Source organism: Pseudorca crassidens, chromosome 3 (genome assembly GCF_039906515.1).
Source record: "Pseudorca crassidens isolate mPseCra1 chromosome 3, mPseCra1.hap1, whole genome shotgun sequence".
Taxonomy (NCBI): Eukaryota; Metazoa; Chordata; class Mammalia; order Artiodactyla; family Delphinidae; genus Pseudorca; species Pseudorca crassidens.
In genome coordinates this window covers 168322501-168345693 of record NC_090298.1, presented here as the reverse complement: position 1 = coordinate 168345693, position 23193 = coordinate 168322501, and the positions used below count along the sequence as shown (strand labels likewise).

General features: G+C 50.4%; 1 protein-coding gene across 2 annotated transcripts in view; it reads right to left on the bottom strand.

Annotated features, from left to right (window-relative positions):
- Positions 1-1874: 1874 nt before the first annotated feature.
- Positions 1875-23193, bottom strand: part of TINCR (TINCR ubiquitin domain containing) — a 52608-nt gene continuing 31289 nt past the window's right edge. For both annotated transcript variants that reach the window (XM_067734098.1, XM_067734099.1), the window contains one exon: positions 1875-3022. The gene's annotated coding sequence lies outside the window, so the exon portion shown is untranslated. The remainder of the gene's footprint in view (positions 3023-23193) is intronic.

The window sequence follows — 23193 nt, the reverse complement described above, 5'->3', positions numbered from 1 at the left end:
ACCTCTTTGATGAAAACCTAATCACGCCCACCCAAAAGTCGACATCGAAATTACTGCCGAGCCCTTGACTTGAGGTAATTAAGAGCATTTTGGGACGCCTTGCTTGATTAAAAGCAGCTCATCCACTCAGAATGAAAATTCAGGAGGCAAATTGCTTTTGTTGCTGCCACGATGCTATTTTAAACCCACGCGCTCTCGAGCTAATAACGGCCCGTCACTCGTCACTCGGGCTGTCGGCCCGCTCTAGACGCATTTGCATGGCTCTCCACGGCTGTTTACAGCCGTCACTCCACCAATCCTGGCACCCAAGCCTGGAGGGACCCCTGTCAAAGCATCAGACCCAGGGGGATCTGGGCAGCTCTGGATGTTGCCCCCAAACCTGTCCCCATCTCAGGGGCACCCCTCGGTTTGCCTGTCCCCACTGCCCATCACAGCCCTTCCCCTGTCTGCCTGAATCCCAACCTCTGCTCCTCCCTGGTCTCCCTGCCTCCAATCCCAAGCCTTCCCATCCATCCTCCCCAAAAAGGCTCCTAAAATCTGATCCGGCTACTCACTCTCCATCTTCACCCAACTAAACTCCCTGGACCCTTTGAGACTCAGCTTAGAAGTCACCCCGACCTCCAGGCCGGCTCAGGGGCTTCCCCGGGCTCTTTCAGCTGCCTGCATGCTTCCCATCAGAGCTCTCTTCACCCAGTGGCGACTACCCAGTCACGTGTCCATCTCTGGACTGTGAGCTCTAGGAGGACAGGGCAGGGTCTGTCTTTGTCACTGCTGTGTCCCCAGCACTCAGGTCAGGGCACTGAGGGGGGAGGTAGATACTGAATGAATGAATGCATGCATGCATTGGGGCAAGAGGTGCTAGGGACCCCATGGATCTCGAGACATCAGGCCCTCAAACAGCCCCTGTCTCTGCCCTGAAGCTCACCATCCCGCAGGCCTGGAGCCCTCACTCTCCTTGCTTTGGTCCCTCCTTCCCCAACCAGGGACCAGACAGGATCCCCCCTCAGAGCCTCAGCTGGAAGCTGATTGCATTATTCCTCCATCAAAGGAAGGGCCAGCTCCTCAGTCCAGGTCACAGCAGGTGGGAATTTTCCATCCACCCCCAGGGTAAGGGAGGGGTGGGGGCTCCCCTTCTGCAGAGGCTGGTGGCAGGGGTGGGGAGTGAAGTTCCAGCCAAGAAGGGGTCAGAGCTCCAATGGGAAGTCCCTCCTGCAGTCTCACCTTGGGCCGGGAAGTGTCTGGTCTCATAGGTCATGATGTGTCCAGCTACCGGGAGGGTCATAGATACAACTTGACAATACTGCCATAAAATTCAGAGGACCAGTGGACAACATCTGTCAGTGTTTTCAAACCATGGGCACGTGCTTTGGCCTAACCAAGTCACTTCTAAGAATTAATAATAATGGAAAGCAGGGACCTCCCTGGCGGTCCAGTAGTTAGGACTCCGTGCTTCCATCGCTGGGGGCATGGGTTCGATCCCTGGTCGGGGAACTAAGATCCTGCGAGCCGCACAGCCAAAAAAAAAAAAAAAAAATTAAAATAATAATAATAGTACTGATGAACCTAGTGGCGAGGCAGGAATAAAGACGCCGACGAAGAGAACAGACTAGAGGGCGCAGGGGGGCGCACTGACATATACACGCTACCAAATGCAAGATGGATGGCTAGTGGGAAGTTGCCGCACAGCACAGGGAGATCAGCTCGGTGCTTTGTGACGACCTAGAGGGATGGGATAGGGAGGGTGGGAGGGAGGCTCAAGAGGAAGGGGATGTGGGGATATATGTATACATAGAGCTGATTCACTTTGTTGTACAGCAGAAACTAACACACCATTGTAAAGCACTTATACTCCAATAAAGATGTGAAAAAAAAAATAATGGAAAGCAGTGGTTTTCATCTGGGGGCAATCCTGCACCCAGGGGACACTGTGAGGCAGGAGACAGATGGGCCCCCAGGGCAAATGGTTTGAGTTCGTTCCTTGTGGACTGATACTCAGACGGGAATAACAGGACAATTGAGAGAGGAGGCTGGGCCCTGCCCAGATAGAAGATAAGAGACCACATATTCCTCATTCTTGAAGTCAGGAGACATCCCGACTACACATGCACAGAAAGGCTCCTGGGAGGTCAAAAGGGGAGTGATGCTAAGTGATGGTAACTAATGCTCACTACCCATAGGCCTCTTCGGTAGAATCCATCTTGGCTAAGAGATGCGCGCTCACACGTGGGAAAATCCTGAGATATACCAAATACGGACTCTGAACCAGGCAAATCAAAATGATTGGCCAAAGGAAACCTGGAAGAAACGCCTCATAAAAGTGATTCAAACTACCAAGAGGGTGCGACTCTCTCTCTGAGCCCGCCCGTGTGTCTAGCCACACGTACTGCACTCTTCTTTTCCTTTAATAAATACTTTACTTGTTTCACTACTTTCCATCTTTGTGGGAATTCTTCTTCTGCAAAGCCATAGCGCCAGGGCCTCGTCACCGACCACTGGTCTAGTGGCTAGGATTCGGTGCTCTCACCGCTGTGACCTGTCACCGGCCAGAAACCAAAACCCTGCTTCAAGCTGCTGTAGGCCGAGGCCGCCCGAGATCAACCGGGCGTTATCACAGATACATCTGTGGTTGTCACAACTGCGGGTGCTCCTGGCACCAAGTGGGTGGGGGCCAGGGAGCCGTCGAGAGACCCCTCTGCTGTCCTCCTCACGTCCCTGCAGCTCCCAGGGCAGCTGAGCCCCATGGGCTAGGTCCCTTCGGGATGCAGGAGGCCGTGGCTGAAGCTTAACTTCCCTATTGTGGCGCTGAAAAGGGAGCAGGTGTTGGCAGCTTTGCCGAGGAGGCCCCGCTCGGCCGCCTTTGTGATCTGAGCTGCTAGAATCCTCGCTCGAAGCGGCCTCCATTCAACCCGCTGAATTCCACAATCCGCCTGAAAATCTCCCATTCTGCCCGGCCGGCCTGGAACGCGGTGGCTTTGTTCATCTTTCCTTGGCCTCCTCTGCCCTTCATCGCTTCTTCCCTGAGCTGAGAGGAGGGAAAAGGAGGGTGAGAATAAAGAGAGGGAAAAATAAAAGAGATTTGCCAAGTGTTCGGCGGAGGTTTGCATTGAAGGGGATTCTCGCCTGGTGCTTTGAGATGTTGACAAAGACGGGCGGGGCCCTAGGCGGGCTGGCTTGGCCAGGGCAGCCGCATTGAGATATTCACAAATACAAATTCATCGGGACTGTCTTTGTAATGGTCTGGCTGCCAGACGTCCATTAAACCCGTGCCAGGGTGACTACCTTCAGCACTCCCTCCTCAGGCCCAGAGAAAGAAGGGAGGCTGGGGAAGGGGTTGGTACGATCCCAAAGTTGAAGTGGGAAGTGGGAAGCAGAGACCACCTGGTAGCCAGGGGCCCCTCTCTCTTTGCCTTACTGTGTGACCTTGAGGAATCCACTTGCTGTCTCTGTGCCTTGTCAGCAATCAGACCTTTAGGTTCCCTCCGTGGTGGAATGTAGGATCTGGGAGCTGCTCAGAGGGTGGAAGGTGCTTGCCGAAAGTCACCCAGCCGTCGGGAGGCGAGCTCCTAGTACAGGGGTCCTCTCCAGAAGCTGAGAGGAGAGGAGAGCCTCAGGGGCTAGTCAGGGTATCCAGAGGGAGGACCCTAGCCACCATTCCAACGTCATCCCAAGGCAAATCCCCAGATGGCCTCGGGAGCCTCCCCTCTCCATTCTGGGCCTTTTCTGTAATAATAATCCATCTTAGGTATGTTGTTTAATTCAGACCAAAATATTGACTGAGCTCCTACTATGTGATGGTTTGTGCGTGGGGCGCTGGGGACACGGCAGGTGCGCTCAGCCCTCCCGGGGCTCACAGATGGTCACATGACCAGGCAGCTCCGGTCCCAGGGTGATGAGTGCTGTTGGCTGCACCCAGAGTAACGTGAGTAATCAGAGACCGTTTCTTGGAGCAGGAGGTGTCTGTCCCGCCAGGTCTTCTGAAGGCTGTAGGTGGCTGGACTCAAAGTCCACATTAGCCGCATCACAGGACACGTAGCCAAGCCTGGCTGAGGTTGTTTCTGTCTCTGAGGCTCTCCACCATCCCAGAGGGTTGGGATCAGAGCAGATCAGGTGACCAGCACCCACTGCCCTTCCACACACACACACACACACACACACACACACACACACACACACACACACACACACACACGACTTTTACACTGAGACGTGTCAAAATAAAAGCTGCGAGCCTTCAGGGATGTTACCAAGCAAAAGGGCTTGTATCCATGGAGAGGCTGTTTGGAGCTGCCTGATGTATGCGTCTCCTGGGCTGGTGTAACCGATGACCACAAACTTAGTGAAGCACTTAGCAAAGCCGCACAAATTTATTGCCTGACAGTTCTGGAAGTCAGATGTCCCGCATGGGTCTCACTGGGCGAAAATCAAGGCATGGGCAGAGCTGATCCTTCCGGAGGCTCCAGGAAGCCTTTTTTTTGCCCATGCTGCAGCGCCACATCTTCCAGGAAACCCACTCCAATCTCTCCTATCTCCTCTTTGATTCTCACAGATACCAGGCACCAACCTGCCTCAGGGCTTTTGCACTTGCCATTTCCGCTTCCTGAAACATCCTCCCCTACTTCTCTATATGGTGCTTTCCCGTCTTTTCCAGCTTCTAGAGGCGCTCGCATTTTTTGGTTCGTGGCCCCGCCCTCCATCTTCAAAAAGCTTCACTCCAGCCTCTGCTTCTGTTGTCACGTCTCCTTCTCTGGCTCTAACGCTCTGCCTCCCTTTTATAAAGACCCTTGGGATGACGCTGGGTCACTCGGATAATCCAGAATCATCCCCCATCTCAGGGTCCTTAACTTAATCCCATCTGCAGAGTCCCTTTTGCCATGGAAGGTATCATAGTCACAGGTTCCAGGGGAACCAGGATTCTGACTACCACACCCGCCCCCTGGGGGTCATGGCCCAGAGGGGTCAGAATAGAGGATCTGGGCAAAGTCCTGGCATTGGGGGGGATCTCAGTTTCCCCATCTGTCAACTGGGAATCAATCACAGGCCTTGAGGGACTTCCCCGGTGGTCCAGTGGGTAGGACTCTCCACTCCCAATGCAGGGGGCCCGGGTTCGATCCCTGGTTGGGGAACTGGATCCCAAACGCATGCCGCAACTAAGAGTCCGCATGCTGCAACTAAGAAGTCCACGTGCTGCAACTAAGAAGTCCGCGTGCCACAACTAAGACCTGGCACAGACAAAATAAATTGAAAAAAAAAATTTCCTTATTTAAAAAAAAAAAATCACAGGCCTTGATGCTGAGGGTTGGAAAGTTTGGCTCAGGCATTGAAAACCGAATACTCAGCAACGGCCAATACTAAGCGTGGCCCCTGGACCCGTGGGCATGATGGTGGATAGTAAACATGGGGGAAAATCAGCAAAACATTGATGGAAGGGAGCATAGTGGGGGGCTAGGGAAGGCTTCTCTGAGGAGGGGACCTACGAGCAAAGCACCATATAGAGAAGTAGGGGAGGGTGTTTCAGGAAGCGGAAATGGCAAGTGCAAAAGCCCTGAGGCAGGTTGGTGCCTGGTATCTGTGAGAATCAAAGAGGAGACAGGAGAGATTGGAGTGGGTTTCCTGGAAGATGCGGGGCTGCAGCATGGGCAAAAGTCGGGAGTCTGACGAGCCTAGCGGGAGGGAAGGGAGAAGGCCAAGGGCGGCTGGTGAACAGAATGGAAGGTACAGAGGTCGGCTCAGAAAGCTCCAGCATTCGGAGCCTTGACTTTGCCCTGGGAGCCCAAGGGAAAGCCCAGGAGGGTTGTGAGAGGGAAGGGAACTGCCAGGGCCCAGCACCCAGCCTGGTGTTTAAGAGCCAGCCAGTACAAAAAAAAAAAAAAAATTAAAAAAAAGAGCCAGCCACCCTGCCTGTGTTCGAATGCCAGCTCTGCCAGGCTCATGCTGTGTGACCTTGGGCAAGTCACTTTCCCTCACTGGGCCTTGTCTCCCCATCTGTCAAATGGGGATAATGGTAATGCCAACATCACAGACCTGTGTGAGGATGAAATGAATAAATCGATGATAAGCTCTGGGCTTGGAGCACAAGAAGGCAGAGGCCAAAGGCTCATTTACTTCGAGGAAAAACTCACCCCTAAAGATCCTGCAGCCGCTTTTGTCCCAGCCTCAGGTTTTTATTTTCTTTGATGACACATGTGCCCGTGTCCCTGGGCAGGGAACCCCCTACCCCGCCCCTGCCCAGGATCCACTCACAATGGGGGCAGTCGGCGGTGGGATGCAGAAGCCCCAAAAGGGGGCAGAATTAGTCACAGCGCCGTTCGTGGGAGGCACCTCGGTCATTGCAAACGATTTAATAACAGGAAAAAAAAGTGTACTGCTGCCCTGGGAATTAGAGGGAGGCGATTCACATCAGAATTTTGTTTCTTACTTTAAGGAAAAGGGCACAATATAATCCTGTTGTTTTGGGGCCCTGGTCCTGGGTTCGAACCAGACAGAAGCGCTCTAAGGAAAGGATGTCTCTTTAGGTGGGGTCCTCAGATCCACCCACCCACCCTCCAAGTCACAGAGGTTTTCTCTCTTTAAGGTACTTCCCAGGTCTTGTGTTCTGCCATCACACACAGGTCGTCCCTCTAGTTTCCCCTCGGAGTCTGCCTTGTGCGCAGTAGGGACACAGAAATGCTGGTTCAGTGGAACCGAGTTGCTGCAAGGGGCCAGGGAGAGGCTTGAGGTGGGGAGTCTGACTCCGTGCTGTCACTCGGGTACTTCTTCCTTCAATAAATATTTACTGAGCACCTACTGTGTGTCTGAGCCTGTGCTGGGCGCTGGGGACACAGAGGAGCACAAAATAGATATTTTTTTTAAGTTTACCCTTGTGGAAGGATTTGGGCAGGCTGAAAAACAGGGTGATGGGAGTTATTTGGGAGGTGCTCAGGGTGAGGGGACCTGACCCAGTGGCGGGGGGCATCCTGGAAGACTTCCTGGAGGAGGTGACTCTGAGCAAAAAACCTGAAGGATGAGATGGGAGGAGCTAAAATAAGGGATACTGGGTGCAGCAAAGGCATGTGGGGTGGGGAAACTATGGCTCCTTCCGGCAATTGGAGGGTACATGAGGGGTGCTGGGGGACCAGGGAGTAGGTGGGAGTGGGGGGCTACAGTCAAGGCACAGCCATGGGGCAGAAAGGAGAGGATAGATGGAAGAGAGGCTTTGGAGGGAGAGCAGGCACAACCTAGGGACTCACAGGCTGTGGTGGGAGTGAAAGTGAGGCAGGGCAGGAGGCTGACATCTGGGTCTCCAACTTGGGGATGGGGGCATGGTGGGGCTACCTCAGAGATAAGGACCCAAGAGGAGGGGCAGGTTTGCAGGGAAGACGCTGAGACCAAATTGGCCCCTGAGGAGGGAGGCACTGGGGGACATCCAGGGAGATGCCCAGGGTGGCAGCTGGTCCTGCAGGGAGGGGGCTGGACTAGAGTCTGAATGTCTGGCATCCATGCAGAGCTGCTGTTCCCCTTGCCTAGAACACGCTTCCCTGCAGCCTCCATCCAACTACAGCCTGGAAGCTACCTCCACCTGGAAGCCCTTCTGGGTTCCCACAATGCCCGTGCCTCCCCCTTAACAGCTGGGAGCGTGCTTTGCTGTCACTGCCTGGTCACAGTGAGCCGTGTAAAGGTGGGGCTGGGTCCATCTAAGTCCTGCTGTGTCCCCAGCACCCAGTCAGAGCCCTCAACCTGTCTGTTACAGGAACAAGTGGGTCTGTCATTTTCGCCATTATGTGCCTGGCACCCAACAGTGCTTCTGGCCCGTGGTCGGGCCCTTCGGGTAACTCCCCTGCCAATCATCCAATCCCATGAGGTTCTTCTTTGAGGCCCAACACTCAAGGCATCTCAGAGGCAAATGAGACCCAGGCCACTTCTAGCTGCCAAGGCCCCAGAAGAAAGCAAAAACTAAAGAAATACCCAAAGCACTGGTTTATTTTAACAGAGAATGTTAATCATGAGTAGATGCTTCTGCTGCATGCCACACACAATCCGGTGCATGTAATTATGCTCTTCACAAGGTCATGACATGATTTATTTTGAATTAATAATTCAAGGCACACCAGAGGCGGGACTTGCCCATCCACTGACAGGTACGAACTGAGCACCCACTACGTACCAGGTAGTATTCTAGGCACGGTGACAGGATGACCAAGACAGTCCCACTCCCAGCCCTCGCACAGTTCAGTGAGAGAGACAGATAAGAAATGCATTGGCAGATAAACAAACAAGAAAATTTCAGACTCTGATGAGGTCAGAGCCAACATAAATAGAATGGTGGGGTCGAGAAACCCAGGGGTGCTATTTAAGCCAGGGAAATCAGGGAGGGCCTCTGGGAGGAGGTGATATTTGAGCCAAGAGAGTTGAAAGTTGAGATGGAGCCAGCCATGTGGATATCTGGGCAGAGGGCACAGCATATGCAAAGGCCCTGAGGCAGGACCAGGCCTGACATGTTGGAGGAATATTGCAGCCCTCCTGAGTATTTGTTACTGTCACGCCCACAACCCCATATGGAAAGAATCTGAAAAGAAGAACCTTTGAGGCGCTCTGGGAAGACCAAATGATCCTCACCTCCTACATGGCCCCGGCCAGACCCTGGCACCGCCTTCTTGACCAAACCCCTACCCTGAGCCCAAGGATGGCACCCCCCCATCTTCCAAGCATCTCCTGGCTGCACCCCCAAGCTGTCCCACCCTTGTCCTGGCTTCTGCTCCACACATCGAAAGCTCCAGCCAGAGCCACCCAGTGTTCCCTCCCAACACCCACAGCTGTCTCCACCATCTCCCACCTGCCAGGACTGGGGTGGGGGGTCTGGGAGAGAAACCACATATCCGTGGTGCCCCCACTGAGTTTCTGGACACCTAGGGGGAGAAAGGTCATGACCACATCCACTAAATATGCAAGGAGAACTACGGTGATTGTCACCGTGTCTGGATTCCACCCCTGCTGGCCTTGTAGATGTCCCTGGGGATTCCTTTATTCATTCAACAAACACTGGCTTGGTGCCCCCTTTAAGATTAGTCTAGGGCTTCCCTGGTGGCGCAGTGGTTAAGAATCTGCCTGCCAATGCAGGGGACATGGGTTTGAGCCCTGGCCTGGGAAGATCCCACATGCCGCAGAGCAACTAAGCCCGTGTGCCACAACTACTGAGCCTGCGTGCTGCAACTACTGAAAGCCACGCGCCTAGAGCCCGTGCTCCTCAACAAGAGAAGCCACTTCAATGAGAAGCCTGCGCACCGCAAGGAAGAGTAGCCCCCGCTCGCCACAACTAGAGAGAGCCCCCGTGCAGCAACGCAGTCCCAACACAGCCAAAAAAAAAAAAAAGATTAGTCTAAACCAGGCTGAGCCCCAGTCCAGGCTGGGATGCTAGATTCTACCCCACTCTGAGTCTCAATTTCCATATGCATCCTTGGAAGAGGCTGGACTCCTTGCAGTCCTGACACTAAATCCTAAACCCAACCCTAATGTCCCACTGCAGGGCCTGGCCGACCCACAGCAGTCTGGCCGGATCCATAGAGCAGGGCTCCTGATGCACCCTCACCCTTCAGAGCCCCCAAGACTGGAAGTTTCCTGGGACCCAGGGCAGCGAGTGAGCAGGTGAGGGTTAAGGCCCTGGTAGTGGGTAGGTCTCAAACCTCTCTACTCTTGGAGGCCCTGCCGGGCGCTCCATCTTCTGCCCAGTGGGGGCCGCATTAGCCGCTCAAAATCTATTCGGGGGAAATTAGAGCAGAGGCCTCTGCGACAATCATGGGTCATTCTCGTCTCTGGTTCCCAGGCTCTCCTGCAGTGATGATAGCCCAGCAGCAGGTCTGAGCAGGGGGACACAGGAGGATTGGGGGATCCCAGCCGGCCGGCTGCAGCCCAAGGCCTTCTCCAAGCCAGCCGGGGAAAGAAGAGTGCAACCACTGGGAGTTTTAAGGGAGTCGCTTCTCTGCTCCACCACCTTTGATGGCTCCCAGCTGCCAAAATTTCAGTCCAGATGGTCCAACTTGATAAATAACAAGTCTTGGCAGCACCAGGGGAGAAGCCCAGTCTCCCAGCTCTCCCTATTTCTTCCCACCAAGTCTGTGGGTTCCCTGAATATCCTCCAGCCTCTGTGGCTCAAGAGGCAAAGTTGGGCTTGGTTTGCATTTTATTCAGAAGTAGGGTGGACTTCAGGAATGGTTTGATCCAGCATTTGAACTTGTCATCAAGAATCGAAGTGTACTCTGTCTTCTGACATCTAGTCCCAATCTCTTCCCCAAATTCCTCAAGCTCTTCCAGCCCCAGGTTTTTGCTCACACCTGGCTGGCCAGTTTCACCCCTCCTAACCAACCCCCCACCCATTCCACAGCCCAAATGTCATGCCCAGAGGCAGCACAGCAGTGCAGTCCCTGGAAATGAAGGTCAGGAAGTCGGCTGTTACCCAAGCAAAGAATTCTCTGCCCTTCTCGAGGCCTCAGTTCCCCACCTGGGATAAGAGAGGTTGAATTCAAGGATCCTTAGAATCTCTTTCAGCTCTGAGGTTCAGTGAGTCTGGGGCCCCCATAGGAGGTGCTCAACAGGGATTAGTCCTCTCAGTGGCTATTTTAGTCATGGTAATAACAGCCAACGTTAGTACATGCTTCCTATGGGTAAGGACCATGCTAGGTCCTTCGGTCTGTGATGAGGTGAGTTTGTTTGTTTGGTTTTTTTAAGGATTTTTTGATGTGGACCATTTTTAAAGTCTTTATTGAATTTGTTACAATATTGCTTCTGTTTTATGTTTTCATTTTTTGGCCATGAGGCATGTGGGATCTTAGCTCCCCGACCAGAGATCAAACTCGCACCCCTGCATTGGAAGGCGAAGTCTTAACCACTGGACCACCAGGGAAGTCCCTGAGGTGAGGTTTTAATCCTCACCTCCTGTATGAAGTACGTGTCAGTGTTAGCTCCATTTTACAGGTAAGAAAATTGAGGCCCAGAGAGATCCAGCATCTTGCCAAAGGTCACACAGCTGGTAGGTGGCAGAACCGAAATTTGGTACCTGTGAATCTCATTCCAGACTCTACAACCTTAGCTCCCATGCTACAGCACCTTTGGATCTCCTGGCCAAGATTTCTGGGTGCAAATCTTCAATTCAGGCAACAAGAAGGTGGGTAGAAGGAGACCTTTTCACCCATGAATGCATCTCCAGGTTTGTAAGAGAGTCAATGGACTCGGTTTACCTCCTAGGAAGTCCCCCTTTCCACATTGCTGACAAAAGAAACTCCCTCTTTCTGAACCTGTGGAAAACTCAGGTTCAGAAAGGAGGAGCAATTCTCCTAGGGTCTCCCAGCCAGGCAGTGCTATGGTGTCTTATATCAGGCAGGATGGGCTTGTTGTGCGGTTACAGCAACCTTACGGAGCCAGCCTCCAAGATGGCCCTCTGAGCCTCGTCTCCTGGTACTCGTGCCCTTGTGGAGTTTCTCACACCCTGAGTCAGGGCTGACCCATGTGGTCAGTGGAAGTTCTGAGGGCCAAGTCGTAAAAGACGCTCCAACTGCCACTTTGCTCTCTCTGGGATCACTCACTATGGGAGAAGCCAGCTACCATGTTGTAAGGAGGCTCAAGCAGTGCTGCGGAGGGGAACTGAGGCCTCCCACCAACAGCCCCAAGAGGGGACCAGCTTGGTAGTGGCTCCTCCAGCCCCAGTCGAGCTTTCAGATGATGCAGCCCCAGCCGACAGCTAGACTGCAACCTTGTGAGAGATTCCGAACCAGAATTGCCTGGCTAAGCTGTTCCCAAATTCCTGACCCGCAAAACCATGAGCAGTAACAAATCGTTATTTTTGAGCCACTAAATTTTCAAGGAATCTATACAACCATAGCAACTGGAGCAAATCCCAAAATCGTACTGGCCTTAAGACAACTAAGGCTTGGGGCTTCCCTGGTGGTCCAGTGGCTAAGACTCCATGCTCCCAATGCAGGGGGCCCAGGCCTGATCCCTGGTCAGGGAACTAGATCCTGCATGCTGCAAGTAGGAGCCCGCATGCCGCAAGTAGGAGCCCGCATGCCGCAAGTAAGAGCCTGCATGATGCAAATAAAAAGAACCCGCGTGCCTCGACTAAGACCTGGCACAGCCAAATAAATAAATATTTTTTTAATGTTAAAAAAAAAGACAGCTAAGGCTTATTTATCACTCACACTGTATTCCCAGCACAGGTTAGCAGGAAGCCTGTGAGTCCACTGTATGCAGGCATCACGGCAGATGGGTGGAACAAGGTGGTCTCCAAGGCGGGGAGAGGACAGGGAATTGCACACTTGCTTTTAAAAGGATTCCACCTGGAAGTGAGGCACATCGATTCTGTTCATGTTTTCTTGGCCATAGCAACCCCTGGAGCCACGGCTCACTTCAAAAGTCATGTGTATTAGGTTGCTAGGGGGCTGCCATCATGAAGTACCACCAACAAAGTGACACAAACAACAGAAATGTATTATCTCACAGTTCTAGAGGCCAGAAGTTCGAGATCAAGGTGCTGGCAGGGCCATGCTCTCTCTGAAGGCTCTAGGGAAAGATCTGTTCCAGGCCTCCCTCCTGGCTTTTTGTGGTTTTTTGGCTTTTGGCTGCATAGCCCCCATCTTCACGTGGCATTTTCCCTGTGTGCGTGTGTCTCTGTATCTGAATGTACCCTTTTTATAAGGACATAATTTATAGGGAATTAAGGACCCACCCTACTCCGGGATGACCTCATCTTAATTAATTACATCCGCAGTGACCTTATTTCCAAATAAAATCACCTGCTGTGGTACTGGGGGTTAGGACTTCAACACATGAATTTGAGGGGACAGAATCCAATCTGTAACAGCAGGGAAGTGCAACTGTATCATGTCCCTGGCAGGAGGAGAACTGGAATCCGGCAAACAGCCCTAGTAACCACGACACATCCATTTATTGAGCACCTACTGTGTGCTAAATCCTTTACCAGGCTCCCCACATATGCTTTCTTATCCATCTCTCAACAACCCTCCCAAAGAGATAGTCTCATCTCATTTTATCGTTGAGGAAACTGGTCTCAGAGATCACAAGACACTTGCCTAATGTCACACAGCAAATCAGAGGCAGTACCAGAGAGAAGTCTGTTCCACCAGCTCACCATCTTTCTTCCCACAGAGTTTGCGGGTCTCCTGAATTTCCTCCTGCCTCAGTAGCCTACAAGGTAAAGTGGGGCCATGCTTGGATTTAATGCGGAAGTAGAGTGGACTTCAGGGAGGGTTTGATCCAACATTGCAACAGGTCAGCCAGAATACAGGTTTATTCTCTCCTTCCTCTGCCACATCCGTCCTAAATCTGGTTCCATTGGGGTTGAATGGAGGCTGTTGACAGTGACAGTTAGGGTTGGGGTGGGGGGCGGTAAGGGAGAGAGAGAGGGAGAAAGAGGGAGAGAGAGCAGATTCATGAACTAGGCTGCATTTGAAGCTACCCTGCTCTACTTGTTTTTGTCATACTTATCTATGCCCAATATTAATTTATCATGCTTACTGTTTTACGTCTCTTTCTCCCCCCCCCCCCCCCACTGGACAGTCAGCTCATGAGGACAGAGATATTTGACTGGCTCTGTATTGTATCTGAAGTGCTCAGAACAGTACCTGGCACATAACAGGTACTCAGTAAAGATCCAGTGAACGAATTAAAAACGCAGGATCATGCTTAGACAAATCACACTTCTCTCCTGGGACTGAAGTTTGGGTCGGCCTCCCTGGAGGCATGAAGCTTATGGCCAAGCAAACTGGGGGTTCTGTTAGGTAGGATAACAGAGGGCTGGGTATATATTTCCCTGGCTTTCTCTCTGCAGTGTTGCTGTGTCCCTTTCCCAAAGGCTCAAGTCTGGGTAGGTGGCCCTTCCAATACAGCTCTCTCCAGGGTCCTCCCCTTCCTCCCTCAGATCTGGGGGTGGTAGGGGCTCCCCACTGTCGCTAGCCTAGGTGCTGCGTCTTCCCTTAGGAATATCCTTTAACCTCACCACACTTCCAAAAATAGTACCTTTATTCAACTTGCTACAAATTACCCAAATTTGGGCGGGCCAGCTATGTGCTGCTGGACCCTATATCTCTCCATCTTTCCACTTGCTGCCCCTGTGCTCATCAAACTCCACCCTCCTCCACCCTCTCCAAGTCACAAAAGAGCCTAGTGAATGCAAGCAGAGATAAAAGGGAGTGTCTACACCAGCAGAAGCTCCACGTGCTCAGAATATACACTGCCGGGTTTCATCCTATTTGCTTTTCCCATGTGGTGTCATTGAAGCCTCATGGACGTTATCAATCTCTTTTTACAGATGAGGAAACTGAGGCTCAGAGAGGTCAAAGTATGTTGCCCAGGGGCTTCCCTGGTGGCGCAGTGGTTGAGAGTCTGCCTGGGGATGCAGGGGACACGGGTTCATGCCCCGCTCCAGGAAGATCCCACATGCCACGGAGCGGCTGGGCCCATGAGCCATGGCCGCTGAGCCTGCGCGTTCGGAGCCTGTGCTCCGCAATGGGAGAGGCCACAGCAGTGAGGCCTGCATAACTCAAAAAAAAAAAAAAAAAAAGTATGTTGACCATGGAGGTGGTAAGTCCCAAAGCCAAGTGTTATGTGTAGAATTGTGTGTCCCACAGAAGATACCTTGGGATCCTAACACCTGGTACCTGGGAATGTGACCTATTTGGAAATAGGGTCTTTGCAAATATAATTGCATTAAGATGAAGTCATCAGATGACCCAGCAATCCCACTACTGGGCATAAACCCAGAGAAAACCATAATTCAAAATGAGACATGTGGGCTTCCCTGGTGGCGCAGTGGTTAAGAACCTGTCTGCCAACTCAGGGCACACGGGTTTGAGCCCTGGTCCGGGAAGATCCCACATGCCGCAGAGCAATGAAGCCCATGCACCACAGCTACTGAGCCTGTGCTCTAGAGCCCGTGAGCCACAACTACTGAGCCCACGAACCACAACTGCTGAAGCCCATGCACCTAGAGCCTGTGTTCCACAACAAGAGAAGCCACCACAATGAGAAGCCACCACACCACAATGAAGAGTAGCCCCCACTCACCGCAGCTAGAGAAAGCCCGTGCACAGGAACGAAGACCCAACGCAGCCAAAAATAAATAAATAAAATAGATAAATGTATGAAAAAAAAGAGAGAAATGTACCCCAATGTTCATTGCAGCAGTATTTACAATAGCCAGGACATGGAAGCAACCTAAATGTCCATCAACAGAGGAATGGATAAAGAAGATATGGTACACATATACAATGGAATATTACTCAGTCATAAAAAGGAACAAAATTGGGTCATTTGTAGAGAAATGGATGGACCTAGAGACTGTCATACAGAGTGAAGTAAGTCAGAAAGAGAAAACCAAATATATATTAACACATATATGTGGAATCTGAAAAAATTGGTATAAACGATCTTATTTACAAAGCAGAAATAGAGACAGATGTAGAGAACAAATGGATGAAAACCAAGTGGAAAAGGGGTGGGTGGGTGGGATGAAGTGGGAGACTGGGATTGACATATGTACACTGTTGATACTATATATAAAATAGATAACTAATGAGAACCTGCTGTAGAGCACAGGGAACTCTACTCAATGCTCTGTGATGACCTGAATGGGAAGAAAATCTAAAAAAGAGGGGATATATGTATACATATAGCTGATTCACTTTTCTGTACAGTATAAACTAACACAATATTGTAAAGCAACTATATTCTGATAAAAAAATTTTTTAAACTTAAAAAAATAATTTAAAAAAGAAGAGACAGGAAACAAACAAAAAATAAGAATGGAAAACTGTTCACTTTATTTGGGATTGATGAAAGCCTTACTGAATGAGTTAAAATCTGGAAACCATAAAAAAAATACTGATGTTTCACTGTATGAATTCTGAAAATATCTATATAGCAAAAACACCTTAAAGTCAAAATCCCCCCCCCCAAAAAATAACCAAAAAAAGATGAGGTCATTAGAGTGGTCAAATCCAAATATGACTAGTGTCCTTATAAGAAGAGGGAAATTTAGACCCAGATCCACACACAGAGTGGACAGCACCATGTGAGGACACAGACCCAGGGGGAAGGTGGCCATGTGAAGACAGATGGAGATGGGGAGATTTGCCAGCCCAAGCCAAGGAATGCCTGGGGCCACCAGAGGCTGGAAGAAGCAAGAAAGGATCCTCCTCTAGAAGATTCAAAAGGAGCATGGCCCTGCCGACACCTGGATTCTGGACTTCTAGCCTCCAGAACTGCGAGAGAATAAATTTCTGCTTTTTTGTGATACTTCGCTGCAACAGTCCCAGGAAACAAATACACCAGGCTTCTGCCTTTCACTTCTCTTCCTGACTGCCTGTTACTTAGGATTCTCCCAACTCCAACCCTCCCCATAGATGCCCAGAGCCCAGAAAATCAAATTGGTCTATTCCTTACGTAAGGAACTTCTAGATTTCGCCTTTTTCTCCTCTTGGCTTTATCTTGGCATGGTGTCTAAGAGAGCAAGGTGGCAATGTCACCTTTCACCAGTAGAGGTCTCTCTCTTTCTCTCTCACACACGCACATGCACACACTTCTATCCTCCAACTACGCGTGCATCCCTGCCCTGGTTTGCAGTGGGGTGAAACTGTGAAACTTGAAACTGTGTATGTGATCCTCTAGAAGTGAGGGAGGGACTTCCCAGACGGTCCAGTGGTTAGGACTTGGTGCTTCCACTGCAGGGGGCACGGGTTCGATCCTGGGGAACTAAGATCCCACGTGCGGTGCGGCCAAAAAAAGGAAACGAGAAAAAGAAAAAAACCCCACAGAAGTCAGGGAGACCTCAGCATTGAGATTTACAAGGACATGGGCTCATGGAGCTGGGCCCTTCATGGTTGTTGATTCTAAATGTGTGAGACACAGCAAAGGAAACTGTAAACAAAATGAAAAGACAACTTACAGACTGGCAGAAAATATTTGCAAATGATGTGACCGACAAGGGATTAATTTCCAACATATACAAATAGCACATACAACTCAATAACCAAAAAAAAAAAAAAAAAACCAGCCCAATCAAAAAATGGGCAGAAGACCTAAATAGACATTTCTCCAAAGATGACATACAGATGGCCAAGAGGCACATGAAGAGATGCTCAACATCACTAATTACTAGAGAGATGCAAATCAAAACTACAATGAGGTACCACCTCACACCGGTCAGAATGGCCATCGTTAAAAAGTCTACAAATAAATGCTGGAGAAGGTGTGGAGAAAAGGGAACCCACCTACACTGTTGGTGGGAATGTAAACTGGTGCAGCCACTATGGAGAACAGTACGGAGGTTCCTTAAAAAACTAAAAATAGAGTTGCCATATGATCCAGCAATCCCACTCCTGGGCATATATCCAGATAAAACTCTAATTCGAAAAGATACATGTACCCCTATGTTCACAGCAGCACTGTTTACAATAGTGAAGACACGGAAGCAAACTAAATGTCCATCAACAGATGAATGAATAAGAAGATGTATGCATATACAATGGAATACTACTCAGCCACAAAAAAGAATGAAATAATGCCATTTGCAGCAAAATAGATGGACCTAGAGATTATCATACTAAGCGAAGTAAGTCAGAAAGAGAAAGACAAATACCATATCATATCGTTTATATGTGGAATCTAAAATATGACACAAATCAACTTACCTACAAAACAGAAACAGACTCACAGACATAGAGAACAGACTTGTGTTTGCCAAGGAGGAGGGGAGGTGGGGGAGGGGAGGATTAGGAGTTTAGGATTAGCAGATGCAAACTATTATATATTGAAAGGATAAACAACAAGGTCCTACTATATAGCACAGGGAACTATATTCAATATCCTGGGATAAACCATAATGGGAAAGAATAAAACAAATTTGTGAGACAGGTTATATCAGCCTGATTTTAGAAACTGCAAGGCTGAGGGCCTGAGAGGGGCACTGCCACAGGCCTCCTGGCTTCCATATGTGGTCTCACATTATATCCTTAAGGTCTTCTTTTTTTTTTGGTCTAACATCTAGTCTTTCAGTAAATCCTGTCCCCTCTGCCTTCAAAACCCATGCAGGGGCTTCCTTGGTGGCGCAGTGGTTGAGAATCTGCCTGCCAATGCAGGGGACACGGGTTCGTGCCCCGGTCCGGGAAGATCCCACATGCCGCGGAGCGGCTGGGCCCGTGAGCCACGGCCGCTGAGCCTGCGCGTCCGGAGCCTGTGCTCCGCAACGGGAGAGGCCACAACAGTGAGAGGCCTGCGTACAGAAGAAAACAAAAAAACAAAAAACCTATGCAGAACCTCTCTCCTCCTCTGCCTCCACCTCGCTCACCCCATCATCAGCTGCCTGGCCCAAGGTAGTTGCCTCCTCCCTGGTTCCTGGGCTCCCACCCTCACCCCCCACAGCCTGTCCTTCCTGCAGCAACCACCAGAGGGCGCTTACTCCAACGTCACCTCCTCACTGAAGCCCCCTACGGTTAATTTTAGTGTCAGTTTGACTGGGGGGGGGGGGGCGGGGCGGGGCCCAGATCTTTGGTTAAACGTTATTCCTGGGTGTGTCCGTGAGGATGTTTTCTGAAGAGAGAAGCATTTGAATCGGTGGACTGCGTACAGCAGATGGTCCCCCCCAGTGTGTGTGGGTGGACCTCATCCAATCCGTGGAGGGCCTGAATAGAACAAAAAGGTGGAAGAAGGGAGAATCCACTCCTCTGCCTGACTGCATGAGCCGGACATCCATCTTCTCCTGCCCTTGGACTGGGTGTCCAGCTTACGGACAGCCAATCATATGACTTCTAGTTTCCAGAATCACGTGAGCCAAATCCTTAGAGTAAATCTCTTTCTAGATGTATATACATCCTATTGGTTCTGTTTCTCTGGAGAAACCAACCTCTGAAACTGCCTTCTTTATTTATTAACTCACCAACTAATTCTTCCTCTTCCCCAACTAGAATTTAAATCACCTGGGGGCAGGCGTTTTCTCCATCTTGGTGGCTGGATCCCCAATACCTACAACGGTGCTTGGTATACAGTAAGTGCTCGATATATGCTGGCTGGATCGAATCCCTGGCTCCAGGATCTGTACAGCCCTGCGGGGAGGCAGGTGAGGGACCCAGAGACCCATGTGATGGTGGCAGAAACTAAACGGAGCGACTTTTCCCTGGACTGTTACACGGTCAGCCACAGACCCAGAACTTGAACCCGGGTGTCTCTGTGCTGCCACAGCAGGCCTGGTCCCTCTGAGCTTTGGAATAACAAGGACACAGAGCTCAGAAGTGAAGATGGGGAAGAAGGTGGGCCCTGGTCATTCTCTGTAGAGGGCCATCCTGCACACTATGGGGTGTGGAGCACCCTCCCTGGCCCCCACCCACTCAATGCCAGGCGCAGCCCCCAGTGTGACCTCCACCAAGGTCCCCTGACACTGCCCAGTGTCCCCTGGCTGGGCAGAATCATCTCTGGTTGGAACCACTGCCTTGCAGAACTGGCTCCTTGCCCGCCTCCCCCACTGCTCTCTATACGTTCCCGCAGCGCTTACAGGCGTGGTGGGAGACCGCACATTCCAGGCTGGACTCTGTCTGGCAGGCGGGAGGCCTTGTCCAGCCCACCCAGTCCCTTCCAGACCCAGGGAAATTGGATTAACTCGGAGAAGCTCGCCAAGATGATCCGTCATGCCATCTGAAGGACGGCGTATTGATCTCCAGGTGGCAAAAATATTACATGATATCCCTTTTTGTTATTTAAAACGCTGCTTAAGCAATTCCGTAATGGAACTCCCTGGCCGGCCGGCAGCCTCTCCGGATTGGGTGGAGGATGAGAGAATGTGAACGCGGGCCTGTGCTCCCCCGGGGAATCGACGACCCCCGGAGGACAGCTCCATTTTGCTGGCGACATGTGCAGCTTTGATTTATTAAAGACATAACAATGATGAATATAGCTGATTTATAATCAACTTGTCCAGGGCCCTAATTGATTTCTGGGGTGAAGTTTAGAATGGGAGATATTGACACCTTGAGTGGAGGGCCACCGGCCTTGGGGATGGGCCGTGATAGGGTGGCTGGCGGGTCCGGTAGGAGGATGGAACGGGGAGATGGTGGCCTGAGTCTGACAGCGTTCCTTGCCACCTCTTGAAGTTTGGGGTTTCTGCTCAGCTTTGCCTGAGATAGTCAAGCCCCGATGGACGCCACCATTTCCGAATGACCGAGGCGGGCCCTGGCTCCAGCAGAGGGATGTGCGCCATATTGCCCACAAATCTCTCAGCGTGTTCTGTGTTCGGAGACTTCCTTAGTAGTATATATGGTGGCCATGAGAGCCTGGCACTGTGTATGTAAAGGAATCTGCCCCACAATGTCCAGAACCTTCTCTTCCTCCAGAGCCCTGTGCTAAGACTGCCACATTTGGCCAGTAAAAAGACAAGAGTCCCAGTGAAATCTGAGTTTCAGACCAACAGCAAGTGAATTTTAGCATAAGTATATCCCATGCCGGAGTTGGGATATACTTATACTAGAGAATTAGTATAAGTATAAGTATCATCTGCAATTCCAGTTTAACTGGGAGTTTTGTATTTTATCTGACAAACCTATGGTGACATTCAAGACCCCAACTCTCAAAATCCCCACAGGGTCGAAAAGATACGTGCACCCCAGTGTTCACAGCAGCACTGTTCACAACAGCCAAGACATGGAAACAACCTACATGGCCACCGACAGATGAATGGATAAAGAAGATGGGGTGCATGTATACAATGGAATACTACTCAGCCATAGAAAAGAATGACATAATGCCATTTGCAGCAACATGGATGGACCTAGAGATTATCATACTGAGCGAAGAAAGCCAGAGAGAGACAAATACCATATGATGTCACTTCCATGTGGAATCTAAAAAAATGATATAAATGAACTTATTTACCAAACAGAAATAGACTCACAGACATAGAAAACAAACTTATGTTTACCAAAGGGGAGGGGGGGGAGGGATAAATCAGGAGTATGGGATTAACATATACACACTACTATACATAAAGTAGATAAACAACAAGGTCCTACTGTATAGCACAGCAAGCTATATTCGATATCTTGTAATAAACAATAATGGAAAAGAATATGAAAAAGTATATATATATATATATATATATAAATAAATCACTTTTTTGTACACCAGAAACTAACACAACATTGTAAATCAACTATACTTCAATTTAAAAAAAGGAAAAAAATATGGGCCCATTCACCTGATGAGGAGATTTTGAGGCAAGAGGATATTCAGTGTCTCCCGAGATCACGTGGTGGCTGACTTAAGATTCAAACCCAGCCCTGAGGTCTGAGCCTTGCAAGGCTTCCGAGATCCCACATTGCTTTCAGAGGGAAAGGACAACAGATTTTCTTTCTAGGCAGTGATAGGTTATCCTGGTAGCAGGTCTGCCTTGTTATTGCTGTGTGACCTTGAAAAGAGCTTGGTCTCTCTGGGCGTCAGTCTCCAGCACAGGAAAATGGGCGTGATCATGGGGTCTCCATCATAGGGTGCTGGGAAGGAGAAAGTGTTTTGTGGGTGACCACACTGGATGAGCACCCAATACACAGGAGGGGTAACTTGGGTCTCCCCATGTACTAATAAAGACAGAAAGAGACAGAGAGAGACAGAGAGACAAAGAGAGAGATAGCAATAGAGGGAGTCAGAGACAGAAAGTCAGAAAGAGTCAAGGCAGAGAGACAAAGAAAGACAGTGACAGAGAGAGGGGTGCACCCCATTTGGAGATGGGGTGGACCCAGAGGGTGGGAATTAAGTCTGCAAATCAACAGGTTCTAGCAGTTTCTGTAAGGGGAGGAGAGAGCAAAGCAGGAGCCGGAGGGATACAGCATCCGGAGCTCAGGGGCCGGCAGCTGCCTGTGCCCAGTCTCCGTGACAGCCCTGTTGAGCAGTTTTAAGTATCATTAAAGATAAAATAATTTTCCCCCCTCTGAGTCGTGTGACTGACATGGTGATGGCCCCACCGACAGGGAGAAGGTCAGGCTGGAATGTAATCATTTTTTTCCAGAGGGATGGCACAGCAGCTGGGAAAGGGGAAGGGACCTGAGACTGTCCCCAAACCCTCTAAGCTCTCAGCTGCAGGGCATGATGGGGCCACGGGGACAGTGAGGGCCAGGGGGACTTCCTGGAGGAGGTGTGCCTGCTGCTGGGATTGGAAAGAGAAGGCATCCCAGGCAGGGGAGACTGCAGAAGCAAAGGTGTGGAGGTTGGATATGTCTTTTCATACATCTTCCTACTCCCACCTGATGTCAATTCATTAATCCCAGCTTCAGACCTTCCACGGCTCCCAGCTACCCACCCCACCTCAGGGTTCAAATCCTGGCTCTCCCTCTTATTTGCCATGTGATCTTGGGTGTATCACCTCCCCCTCCCAGCCTCAATCTCCTAATCTGTAAAACAGGATCATCATAGGACTTTCCCACCCCGTGGATACGGCGAGAACTCAAAGAAATAACAGTGGTGTCAACGCTTTTGGCTGCAAGTAACAGGAAAAGCCAACTTAACTCAGTCCAACATTAGGAACCATTTTTCATCTTATACAATGAATCATTAAGATCTTTACTCAAAAGGTACCTCTTCCAAGAGCCTTCACTGATCAATCCCTGTGCTCGCTTTTAATACCCTCCTTTATTTTTCTCCCTAGTACTAATCATTTCCTGAGAATATTTTCTGCTCCCTCTTCCTCCAAATGGCAGCTCCCCAAGGACAGGAATTTTTATCTGTTGTGTTCACACGTTCCCCATGGCACACAGAGGGTGCTCATTAAACGCTTGTTAAATAAATGGATGACTTCTTCATCCAAGGATGATTCAGTTATTTAAGAACAGAGTCCTGTGTCTTCCTCAGGATATCTACCATGTTGCTCCTCATGGTCCAAAATGCTTGCCAAAGCACCAACCATCACACCCTTGTTCCAGCAGCAGGAAGGAAGAAGCATGGAAAGACAAAGGAGGCTTTCTCCAGTGGACTGTCTCCTATACAGAGCCTTCCAAGAAGCCCCTCCCCAAGTCTCATTGGCCAGGACTCAGTCACATGGCCACACCTAGCTAGCTAGCTGCGAGGGAGTCTGGGAAATGGAGTCTTTAACAGAGTGCCATTCCACCTCTCCCAAAATCTAGCAACCTGTGTGAGGAAGGCCAGGAGGATGGATGTTAGGAGGCAGGGAACAATGGA